The 12,099-nt window shown below is 39.5% G+C and overlaps 1 protein-coding gene across 11 annotated transcripts in view; it reads right to left on the reverse strand.

The window, feature by feature from the left end:
• The window catches only part of HERC1 (HECT and RLD domain containing E3 ubiquitin protein ligase family member 1), a 108,058-nt gene extending 97,852 nt beyond the window's left edge, over window positions 1-10,206 (reverse strand). For 10 of the 11 annotated variants that reach the window (XM_084293497.1, XM_084293495.1, XM_084293498.1 and 7 more), the window contains exon 1: window positions 10,070-10,206. The gene's annotated coding sequence lies outside the window, so the exon portion shown is untranslated. The remainder of the gene's footprint in view (window positions 1-10,069) is intronic. The other variant, XM_084293493.1, reaches the window with a different exon arrangement.
• Window positions 10,207-12,099: the final 1,893 nt, after the last annotated feature.

Consider the following 12,099-nt stretch of genomic DNA (forward strand, 5'->3'; position numbering starts at 1 on the left):
ACAAGTATTTCACAACAAATATATGAGCACACATACATTTTTTGTATGTATTTATAGTAAATACTATAAATGTTAACAGTATTTCATGTATACGCATCTAAAGCAGAAGTAAGTTTTGGTTAGTATTTCTTCTTTTCTTTCCAAAGGGGAGTATTTCTTTCAAAATGTTGCAGTTAATATCAGAAAGTAAAAAGTATGTAAAATGTGTTTTTGAGTATGTATCTATACAATGTGCCATACAAAAGTTAAAATGGGACTAGAAAGTAAGTTTTCCAGCCAAATATTACCATCTCCTAAATTACTAGAATGTGAAAAAAGCAAACAGTTAAGAGTTCTTATAAATGCACTTAGCTCAGACAACTGTCAAATCCCTAAGATATTTCTTTAAGTTCCCAAAACTGTAGTAAAAATCTAAGATGTTTTTGTTTTTTCTCACTTTCAGGTAAGTGGGACAGCTTTGATCAACTTCAAATACATGTATAAGAACCACTCACTAAAGGAAAAAATAAATAAATAAATAAGTTACAAAATAGGTTATTAATAGAAATTCTCAATTTCAATACAGTCAAAGGACTTCCGAATGTGCAAAAGGCATGTAAATATTCCTTTATTCTAATACAGGGAGAGAAGGTGGATTTTTTATATATATATATATATATATATATATATATATATATATATATATATATATATATATATATATTTAAAAAAAAAAAGAGGACTTCTGCATGAGGTTGAAGGTCAAAGCTGAGCTTAGTGGGAAAGACTGCTCCTGGACAGCATGTATACACAACCTCTCAAAAATAATTTCCATAGTCTCACCTTTCCAATTCAGCTTGGAAATTATAGGAGATACTTGAATTTGTCATCAAAGAACTGTTTCCATGCAGCTGAGCAAATTTATCCTAATGTAAGTAAACAGGAAGTTCCCTTCTTGGATATACATGTACGTTTTGAAAAGATTACTAAAAAGGTGTTGTTGTGTATAGATCTAAGAGAAAGATTAACCTGAAAAATAAAAGAAAGATGGAGATTGCACAGAAGCCACAGGAACTGTGGCTTACAACACGCACTGTAGCTTCTTTTTGAGGGAGAAACAGGACAACAAGGAACCGCTCTACCTAGGGAACACCAAAGAGAGAACTCAGAGAACTCTAATTTCCTGCAGGAAGAGACTTGGGTATGACAGTTGAGGAAAGAAAAAGTGGTATTTTTATATTTGTGTTTAAAGAAGGTTTTCTAAAGATTGTTAACAAGTAGAAGACAGGAATATTATCTTATTGATTTAGAAAGCAAAGAGGGTAACAGTACAATTTCCCCATACCATTTGTTTTTTCCAGTCCTTAGCAAACATACACAACTCATCAGTGAACAGAAACCACCTAAAAATGCGGAGGGGAGGAATTGATTTTAGGGCTTTTTTTTTTTTTTTATATGTATATTATGTTCCCCAACTCAGTGCTTCTACCTCATTACCAAATGTGTGCACTCATCATATTCTATCAAGAATTTTGACGATAATAAAAGAGGATAATAAAAGACGATAGAGGAAGGAAGAAGGTACAGCTGTGCCCAAACCACTAAAAGGAAAAACTGAAAATATACACAAACAATTCAGAAACGTAGTTAAATCAATGTAGCTAAATCAAATATACAGTGATTTCCTGATGTTTGTGTATACCTGAATCTTCCTGCTCAATTGTTGTTTTACAGCTTTGTGCTATCCTCCCTGCTTACAAAACCTGAATAAATAAACATCATAATACGGGGATAAAAAAGCAAAATGGACCTTATATAAAATGTTGTCAAATGGACATGATAAACAGTGAGAATATATTTTAACCTAGTCTGTAGATATCACTTGTCCAGTCCATTGAGATTTTAAAACTTGTAAAAATGATTCTTCAACTAACACGCTTGCAACTTTCAAAGCTTTCTACAGCTCATGAAAGCCTATCCCTCCCCTTACTTTTCTTTTAATAGTAGTAAGACTTTCCGATAAGCACACTTGGATTGCATTTTTGCAAGCCTGCATGCAAACAGAACTCAGAGCCCAAATATTTTCAAAATTCCAAGTAGATTTAAGAGATTTTGCAAGTATTTCTTTGGCAATCAAAAATACTAGAAACATCATTGCTTGTAAAAGATCAATCTCTTCCACTGGCATCTCAGTGTAAGTTACACAACTGAAGGAAGGTTTGACTATCAGGTTATCATCGTAAACTCTTACGATTTTACATGCATATAAAGCCTCTTCTTACTTGAAGATTTGGAAAATGTCATATTCTTCTGCTCAGAAAAATCACGGCATGCCAGCCAGAGAAATAAGAGAAAAGAATTGTGTGTTGTAGGCAGCAACACTATGGCTCACCAGTAATTTAGTACAATGTTTCTGGAGAAAAAAAAAAAAAAAAAGATAGATGATATTATTTGTAATTATAAAGGGATTTGAGCAATGCTTATAATGATAGAAGAATGAAACTTACCATTCTATCCAAATTTTACATTAGCTAATTATATTTCTCCCTACAGTATCAACTGAATAAAATGTATTACTATTCACTTCCTGTATAAATAATGTATTACATATAACACAATTAAAAATTGCTTCAACAGTCTACCCCCAAAGGCCAGAAAATAGGCAGAGTTAGGAAGTTATTTTAGCATTTATGAAGGTTTAAGTTATAATACTGCCTGTCAAAACCAGGATTAATTTCTGGAGAAGTATTTGCAAGGTAACAAAAACAAACAAACAAAAATCTAACTATGATCCAGAAGCTTCTACATTCTGGAAAGACTACACTGGAAAGACAGCACCACCTGATCAACCACAATCTGCATAAATTAAGATACAGTGTCTTCACTCAGTGTGAAGAAAATACATTTTCTTAAACCAACGAATCTAGGACATGCACTAAAGATATTAATATGGTCAGAATTTAACAAAGCCAAATGTTACCTTTTTTTTTTTTTTTAAACGTGGTCTGACTACAGGAGGAATCGAGCACAGACGAAAACAACTACTCCGGCAGAAGCTAAGTGCTCAGACTCTTAGAACTGCTACAAAAATAGTTGAAAGCTCTTATTTTCTGCAGACCTCTTGAAAAACTGCCTGTAGATACAAGGTTTCAACCCTTAGACCTCCTAAAAATCAGAAGTTCTCACAGTTTCACAAGTGCTCACTCTCCTTTCTGCAACTAACAATTTCAGCGAAATCTGTAAGATGCTGATGGCATTTAACTCTATTTTAAAGGTACGTACCTACAGAGGCATGCAACACTAGAAGCTAGAAGTCGGCACCGTCAAATAAAAGGCAGCAACCACCACAACTAAAGAGCACACCAAGAACTCGCTGTGACACTCACATGCCTGGATTCTGTTTACTGCCTCGCTGTAATGATACTATCTTTCTCCAATGGATTGGTAAATATATTTTCTAAATTGAGTCCAAGAAAAGCAAGGCTTTAACAAATATGCAAATTTGTGTTTTTCTGAAGAATACAGTTCCTCAGTGTGTGTTCACTGACATAATCTTTCTCAAGTTTACAGCAGTTTCATTTACTATTTTCAGCATGAGTAGTGCTAGAGTAAACTATGCTAGAGGTACTTTAAGCATGATGTCACCTGGGTGGTTTCTGACAAGGATTAGAAAATTTAGCGTTTAAACAGATGGCATTCAGGGTGCACTACAGCTCTTAATCTTGGTAACAGAAATTTAATCTGTTTTTGCAACTGTGAAAAATAACTTCTGTGGATAGGATAGAAAAATCAAGCTTTTTGTGCCTTACACAAAACTCAAAAAGAAATTCACAATCAGATTAATCAGGTAACTCTCCTAGCCCATTAAGAAAATAATCCAGTTCATTTTCTGAAAGTTAATAGTGATTGTTCAATGGTAACACGTGTGTACTGTTTAAAACTTCCTTTTTCTCCAATGTTAATTTAGCTAAGTTCTGAAGAAAGCAGAAGTCCCATATACATAGCTGATCACAGGTCTAGAACAGTTAATTTATTTTAAATATAACTGAAAAACTGATGCAATAGGCTTTTATTTACTGCCTCACTGTGATGATAATATACTTCAGTTACAGAAGTGGAATCTCTTCAAACTTGCAACATACTAATTTTGTAGCATGAGCACTTAGAACCCTTACTATTATTAACCCTTACACTATTTTATATTCATTCAAATGAATGTAACATTCTTGCCACTAAACCTAAGTCTTTACCTAAATCTACTAAATTATTATCTCAATGTTCTGTGCAATTCCTAACAAGGCTATGATGCACAAAAGAATGTGATTATTTTTATTTCGTCCCTGCACTGTCAGCTGAAACCAAAGACTCTCTCTTTGCACAGAGGCAATGCATACCTCTGATCATCAGTTTCATCCATCCTTCTCCTGCTCCTTCTATTGCTGTATGATCATTTGCACTGACACAATGACATACAGATGCATGTCTCTATGTCCATCTGCATGACATCTCCAGAACTGAACGTGGAATGCAAGCTACTGATGTGTCTTGAATTCAAGCTACTGATGTATCTTGAATTTATACAGCCAAAGGGTTGTTTACTCGTTTTGCCAAGTTCCAGTCCTAGCAGTTCCTAACATTTCACAGAATGCCGTATCACCTCAACTTTTTCCATTCCTCTTTTTCATACTTCTTACTTAAGAGGCCCACAAAGTCCCAGTAAGAGCCATGCTTCATGTTACCAACTGTTATGATGCTGCAACTTTTGCAATTCTTAACTGAAGTTTTACAGTTTTAATGTACAAATAAAAGTTTGATTTTCATTTCTTTATTAATAAAGGCGTATTTTTATAACATAGATAAGGTATATATTTGCATGCATTACACATTATTTTTGCATTTATATGGTTTTATTCATTTATATACACAAACAAATAAATATATTACTTCACGTTATATATATATATATATTTACATATATATACACACACACACATACGTATATTACATTCCTTATCAGCAGATACCAGGGCTCCAAACAACACTTTTTTCTTAAAAGACTTATTCAGAAACCAGGAATATATAAAATTAATTAAAATCCTGCCTTCAAGAATAAATTAAATGCACAATTTCAAGCAGGAATCTTTCCCAGGCACATTTTGCTTTCATGTGAAAAACAGCACAAAATTAACTAACTCAACAGAACCCCTATAAATTCTTACAGGTACTGAACTTTGCTTGAAGTACCTAGTTTCTACGTCTCTGAAAGTAAGAATCTAGACAAGAAAATCTCAACAAATGCAATGTTTTCTGAAAGCATAGAACAATACAGCTACTAGACAAAAAATTCCCAACTCACTGACTCAGAGGACAGAAATGAAACACAGGCTGGCTTCACTACAGTGGTTTCTGAAGAAAGCTACAGAAATTTCTGAAGACTTCAGCTTAGCAGGAGGTAACTACAACTACTGCAGAGGTATTGCGAGATACATGTATAAGAAGTTAATATAAATGACTATTTTGTAGCTCTACTTAACTTGGTGGACCCCCATATCCGGATTCTCTCAAATCATTTGAACTGCCTACAGTGTGCATCGATGGCATTATACAGTTCTAACATGAAGACCATGACTTCCTTATATACCATGAAGTGCACTGTAGACACAGACACTTGCAGATTCCTCAGCAATTACCACAAGGACAGAGTTCATCTATCTTTTCTTGTAGGCCAACAATGTAAAACGTTCGAACACAAAACCTACAAGTTCTTCAATACTGCTCATAGCCAGGGTGAAATGTGATTGTTCAAACCAATACTATTACTACAGGCCCTTGTATTTTAGTCACACCAGCAAGTACTGTAGACCACTGTACAAGACAATGCTCCTGAAATGTTCCTTTTGGACAAAACAATCTACGCTCATCATCATGCCAGATGTGAGGTGAATGGGAATCGACAGTCATGGGAACAAAAAGGAGAAAAATAATAAACCATAAAATACTAACACTGAAGAGAAATTAATACGTAGGAATAAAGAATTTAAACTAAATAGACAAAAAGAAACCTTAAAAGTAGGAAAAAAAAAAAAAAGGAGAGATGTAAGATAATATGAGATAGACAGTAAAACAATGAAAAATAAAAAGACATGGTCTCCTACAAATCTGGAGCAGCAAGACAAAAAGTACAAGGAATCAAACTAGGAAAAGCCAGAAAGAAAAGCTGTTACAGCAATTCGGTTTTCATTCATTAAAGAAAAAAAAATGTGACAACGGAATACATACTAATATTAAATGATTTGGTGGATGTCTCTCTACTGGTCGCAACATCCATCATCTTTCTTCCTTTCTTGTATTAGCCTTCTGCTCAGCAGACAGAAACCAAGTTACTGATATTCTAATTCAGATTATTTCTGCAACCAGATATCACCTTTTGTTTCTAAACACTAAATTCTAACTAGCTTCATAATATTTGCCAGCTAAGCCATGCTGAAATTCTAATGATACTCCAACTGTGATCTTTCTTCCTTCATGATTTTCAGTTGTTTTAAGACTGTTTATTCTTTCGGTATCATTCCTACTCTTGGAACTAATGTAATCCTATGCATTTAGCTGGTCAGTTCCAGCTACTGTTTAAAACTCTTTAATGAAGAATAATTTTATGGCAAAGTTTGCTTCTCGTAACCTCTAAAACAAAAACAAAGAACAGATAAAATAATGTATATTTTATTTCTTTTAAAAACCCTGAAAGGAGGAACACTGTTTGCACTAACAATTCTCTCACAGCATATAGCTATGACTTGAAGCAGAGAGGTGAACAGTATGACCTCCTCTTACCATGTTTTTCAGTCACTTCTATCTCTGGAATACAGGGAGAGGTTATTCTATTTTATAATAGAATGGAGACCATTTTTACTTCATTACACACAAATACCATATTCAAAAGAGTAAAAAACATACTCAAAGCTAGACTGGAACTTGTATGCAAAATGAGCAAATTTTTCACTTTGCATTAATATTTTTATTTCTTGACTCAGTATTCCTAGCATAAGTAACTCAAAACCAAACTTTTGTTGTATAAATTTGTGCATTTATAAGGAAGTGTTTGATGTTCGTGGATGACATTTCTGTATTATGCAGTGCTGGCAACAATAATAATAATGGTAATATCACTCTTCATGAAGACTCAGAACTGTTGCCTGTTCTTTAAACAGTAAATTAATTCCAGCTCCTAGAAAGAACATGACTGCTTGAGCCACCTAAACACACTCCCAACTTACTTGATGACATCAGGTCAATCACAACAGGCAGTCATGGCCACGGAATATACCTGGCCAGTTCCCAGGCCACAATTACACTTGCTGTTGACTGGCAAATTCCGTAGCCACTGGGTTCCAGGCTAAACTTTTTTTTTCATCTTCAGAAGTTACACAGGTTACTGGGAAGGTACTACGCTGCATAGTAAGCATCTGCAGCACACTACCAGCTACTTTAGCAGCCCTCGAAAAGTAGAGCTCCATGTTCTAAGGGCAAACTCAGATGTTTCAAGGGAGAAAACACCTAACGGATTTGAATTTTCCACATGAATGTCACCACTATGGAGAAGGAAAGGAAAAAAAACTGCCAGCAACTCCGGGGTTTGAGTACTTCTGAGAACTAATCATGAGAAAGAAACATAAGCAACAGAGTACTTATCATTCACTAACATTACTTTGAAAACGGGAAGTTAAACACATAATAGACATATGCACACTATATTTAGCTAAAATATACTAGTGCAAGATTTAAAAGAAAAAAAAAACTTTCAAGATATGTATCTCTACGGTATCTAAATGGTATCTAAATGAAGTCAATTTTATTGAACCGATAATGACTTCATAACAACCTACAATCGGAACTCAAATGTCTGCTCCACGAAAGTCTTCTCAAAATCCATATAACCTGGCTCCTTCCCTTGTAAGTAGAACGGGGATAAGAGCACTCTCCCACCCCATGACAATTACAAGAATTACATTAGTCAAACTGAAGGAAAGACAGGAATACTGAAAACAAGCCCTAAAGAAGTATTCAAATGTATATTTTTTAATTTTACTACCAAAATATCACGACTAATTTCACACATGGGTTTTCCCCATCTGTAAAAACACTCCCACTATCACGACTACTTTAAACCATGCCAAGGCACCACTGCGCTGTTTCCTTCAAAAAAGAACAAAATTGTCTACCTGAAATCATGAAAGACAAAAAACAATTGAGATTTTTAGTCAGGCTGCTTAAAAGCCTTTCCTAATTAACCAATATCCATTTATTTAATTTCTGAAATAGAAGAAGGAAAAGCTTTCACTAGTAAACTACTGTTCAGTTCAAGGACGAAAAGAATTTAAAAATGTGTGATTCCCACCAAAAGTAAGTCAAATACTTCATAACCCTATTATTCTTCAAAAACAACCAGATAAACCTTTCAGTACTTCCTTTACAGAAACTGCAGAGCAAAATTTCATTCCCCTTCCCCTTTGACTCCCAAACAAAAATACGTGATTATCTTTAACATTAAGGCAATGAACAAAATATACATAATACATTTAAACAAGATTGTAAGAGGAAAGTCTCAAATGTATACAGGTCTGCTTATGCTTGGAGAGAAGGAGCCTCGAGATATTTCATTCTAAGGGAGAGACAATCACCATGTGTAAAGCCACCTAACAAATTCCTTCCAAGTGCAAGGACAGAGACTGGCCATGCCCTTCTTGTGTCCTATGACACTTCAGTGTTGTGCAGCTTTGAATCTTTCATACAAAACCAACAGATTCCTCTTAGGATACTGGAAAGCAGTAGCAGGCTGACCAAGTATACAATCTACCTTTCCAGATTAAACACCTATTAGATTTTTCACATGATTATCTGAGACTCAACCCTGATATCCTAGTCTCTGTAATCCCCCATTCCTAAGCAATGGAGACGATCATAGAATCATAGAATGGTTTGGACTGGAAGGGACTTTAAACATGACCTAGTTTATATGGTACGTCAAAGGAGTAGCATTAAATGCAGGATGTGTAAATGTACAGCTTCAGGTTTTGTTGTAAGTTAACAGAATACTTAGCTAGACTACAAATTTGATCAAGATCACAACATGATATGTACATATGTGCATACATCATATGGTCCCTGCTAAAGAAAATTAAACAGTCCATGAAGCAACAATCGGCTTAAATATACAACATGAAGAACAGGTCTGAAACTACAGAACGTAAAGATGCTTTTATCAAGTCCACATAAGCCTCTCCTATGCAGCTTGTTAAAGGGAGAGACTGTAACAATAGGGTTCTGCCCCTAATGAACATGAAAAGCTGATGGTATAGAAAATACTCTACCTACTACAAGAAAATAAACATATGAGGTTTAAAAAAATCAGTCTACTAGAACATCACTTCATAATTCAAAATAAGTCATCTCTAAGTAAAAGCCTCCGCATAATTTTTCAGTATGGCAAATGGGAGCCAGCAAATAAGCCATGTGGAGACAATGCAGTTCAGGTGACAGGTCAGGAGATGCACAGAACACCTAAGGTCACGCAGTTGACAGAGGCCCACATGTGTTTTGCAAGGCCAACCAGATACACCTAGGACATGCAGCCAGCGATGCACGTAACGCACAGCCACGCTACAACCGCATTCGCGGGGCTCAAGGGGAAACAGTGGGCGCTCCGAGGCTCCCCGCTGAAGCAGCACACGGATTCTGCACGGCTTACGCGAGCTCGAAGGAGCACGAAGAGCGCTCCGCTCCATTTCCCACAAAGGATGCAGAGGTGCCGGACGCCCGCCGCTCTCTCGCCGTCGGCAGGGGGGCACCGACCCCGGGCCGGCCCCGCCTGCCTCCCCCTTCCCTCCATCTCCGCCTGCGCGCTGCCCCGGCCCCGACCGGAGCTAAGGCCTCCCGCTGCCACCGGGCGCACCCCGCGAGGCGGCCGTTGGGGGCCGGAGCGGCGCTGAGGAGAAGCGCCCCCCCCCCCCCCCCGCCGCGCTCCCTCAGGCCTCCCGCCCCTGGCCCCGCCGAGGAGCGCGCCCGCCAGCCGCCCCCCAAGCCGAAGGCTCACCAGGCAGCGCGGGGGGCGGCACACCTCGGCCGGGGCCTTCCGCGGGGCCGGGACACGGACACGGGCCGGGAGCAAGTCCCCGCCCGGAGCCGCGTCCTCTCTGCGGCAGCGGCGGCTTGTCAAAGAGAAAACATGACGCGGGCGGGGAGCGGGAGGGGGAGGGGGGCCGCCAGATCTCGCGGGGATGCGGCGCACGTCTCGCGAGAGGCCGCCGGCTTCCCCGCCCTCCGCGCGCAGGGCCAGGAGCCGCCGCCGGCAGAGCGCGAGGAGCCCGCGGCGGGGAGGGGCTGAGGCGAAGGGGCCTGGGGGCGGCCCGGGGAGCCCCGGCGGGAAGCAAGGGGACGGGGACGGGGACGGGGACGGGGCCCCCCTCGCCCTCCCCAGCGCCTGTGCGCGGAGCGGTCTCGCCCCCGGCTGCTGGTGCCGGAGGGGCGGCGGGTGCTCGGGGTGAGGGGACGCTGAGAGCTGCCTCTGCCTTACCCGCCCCGGGCTGGGAGCACGCTGGGGGAACGGGGCGCGGACAGGAACGGAGGCGGCGAGTCCAGCACAGGGATTCGGGGAGAAGAGAAAGGGCTGGTGTGTGTCAGGGGGCAGGAAAGGCAAAACGGGGCACAGCTGGGGAGGAGCAGGAGCATCCAAAAAGAAAGCTTCAGCTTAAGGTGAACAGGGTAATGGAAGTGAGAGGGGCGCTGCAGTTGAAATTTTGGGTCTGAAACAGTAAAAAGTAGATTGCTGAGGCAGAGTTAACACACCAAGTCAGATTGGTAAGGCCAGACTGGCAAGAAAGATTGAGAAATTTTATATATACCCTTGGAAATTGGTTATGGTCCATCAGTGGCATGATGTCATGAAGTACTGTTAATGACTTTTAATTAAAAAAGCAGAAAACCCGACAAGAAAAGCAACGGACAAGCTTTCTGTTCAAGGAGAAATCACATAAGTCTGGCTACATCAGCCCACAGCAAGAACCTGACAAAAACACGGGTGACATGAACGAGGTGAACAGGGAACAATCCTGTACTGTCTCCTCCACTAAAGGAACCGGAGGCTAACGAGTGGGACTGTTCCTCAGACATGTCAACTTCCAAACACGCAAGAGCGATTGTTTCTTCACACACACCATTAAGCTGTAGAGCACTGTCTTACAGAACACTTACGTAGTAAAAGTTTGTGCTATGGAGTGGAGGAAAAATAAGCAAGAAAACAAGTCCGTCACATTACCAAACACAAAGGCATCCACTCTGGTTTTTGAACCACTCTGGTTCAAAAATGCCTTGACCCACAGGCCACTGAAGGCCACAGGTGATTAGAGGAAATGTTCTTGTATGTTTAGTCTTGCCTTTTCTTCCCCAGGCGTCTTCCTTAGACACGTGGTGCTCAGGGACCAGTGTTCTCATCATTACGTCCTCCCCCAGCAGACCATCTGCTCTGCAGCACTTGGTATAAGCTCCCCTCTCAGGCCCAAGGACACAACCTTTATTGTTCATTCTGAGGTCTAAAGCAGTGAGGGGATTTACTAAGGGTAGAGCTCAGCTCCTTGGAGAGGCTGTTGCACTCCGTGACACAAATCCCAACAAAATTTAGATAAATGACACTGGCAGCCTTGGAGGTAGATCCTAGATATTCAAGGCTCCCCATCCCCCTAAAAGGCTACTTACAGATTCAGAACTCTATGTAGCAGAAAACCCAAATGTTCTGCTTTGAAAATACAGTCTGTGATCCACCCAAGCTAAAAACCCAGACCAAAAAAAGTCTATTACTAGTTTACCCGTGTAACGTTGCCCCACAGAGCAATAGTAAAGAAAATGCATTTTTATCCAGGAAGTCTGAAGTTTCTCTACTTTCATACCCCTAAATGCACTGGCTAATCTTTTGCCTAAAACCACAGTCAAACTCTGCTATGAATCAGCAGTTTCTTTGTCAACAAGACCACATTTGCAAACAAACGTCACCAGGAGAAGGATAAACTATGAACATATTTTAAAGCACTCTTTAAACATTTAAAACATGCTAGCTACAGAATGCTGTGT

The sequence above is a fragment of the Netta rufina genome (genome assembly GCF_964035555.1).
Source record: "Netta rufina genome assembly, chromosome: 11".
NCBI classification, from domain to species: domain Eukaryota; kingdom Metazoa; phylum Chordata; class Aves; order Anseriformes; family Anatidae; genus Netta; species Netta rufina.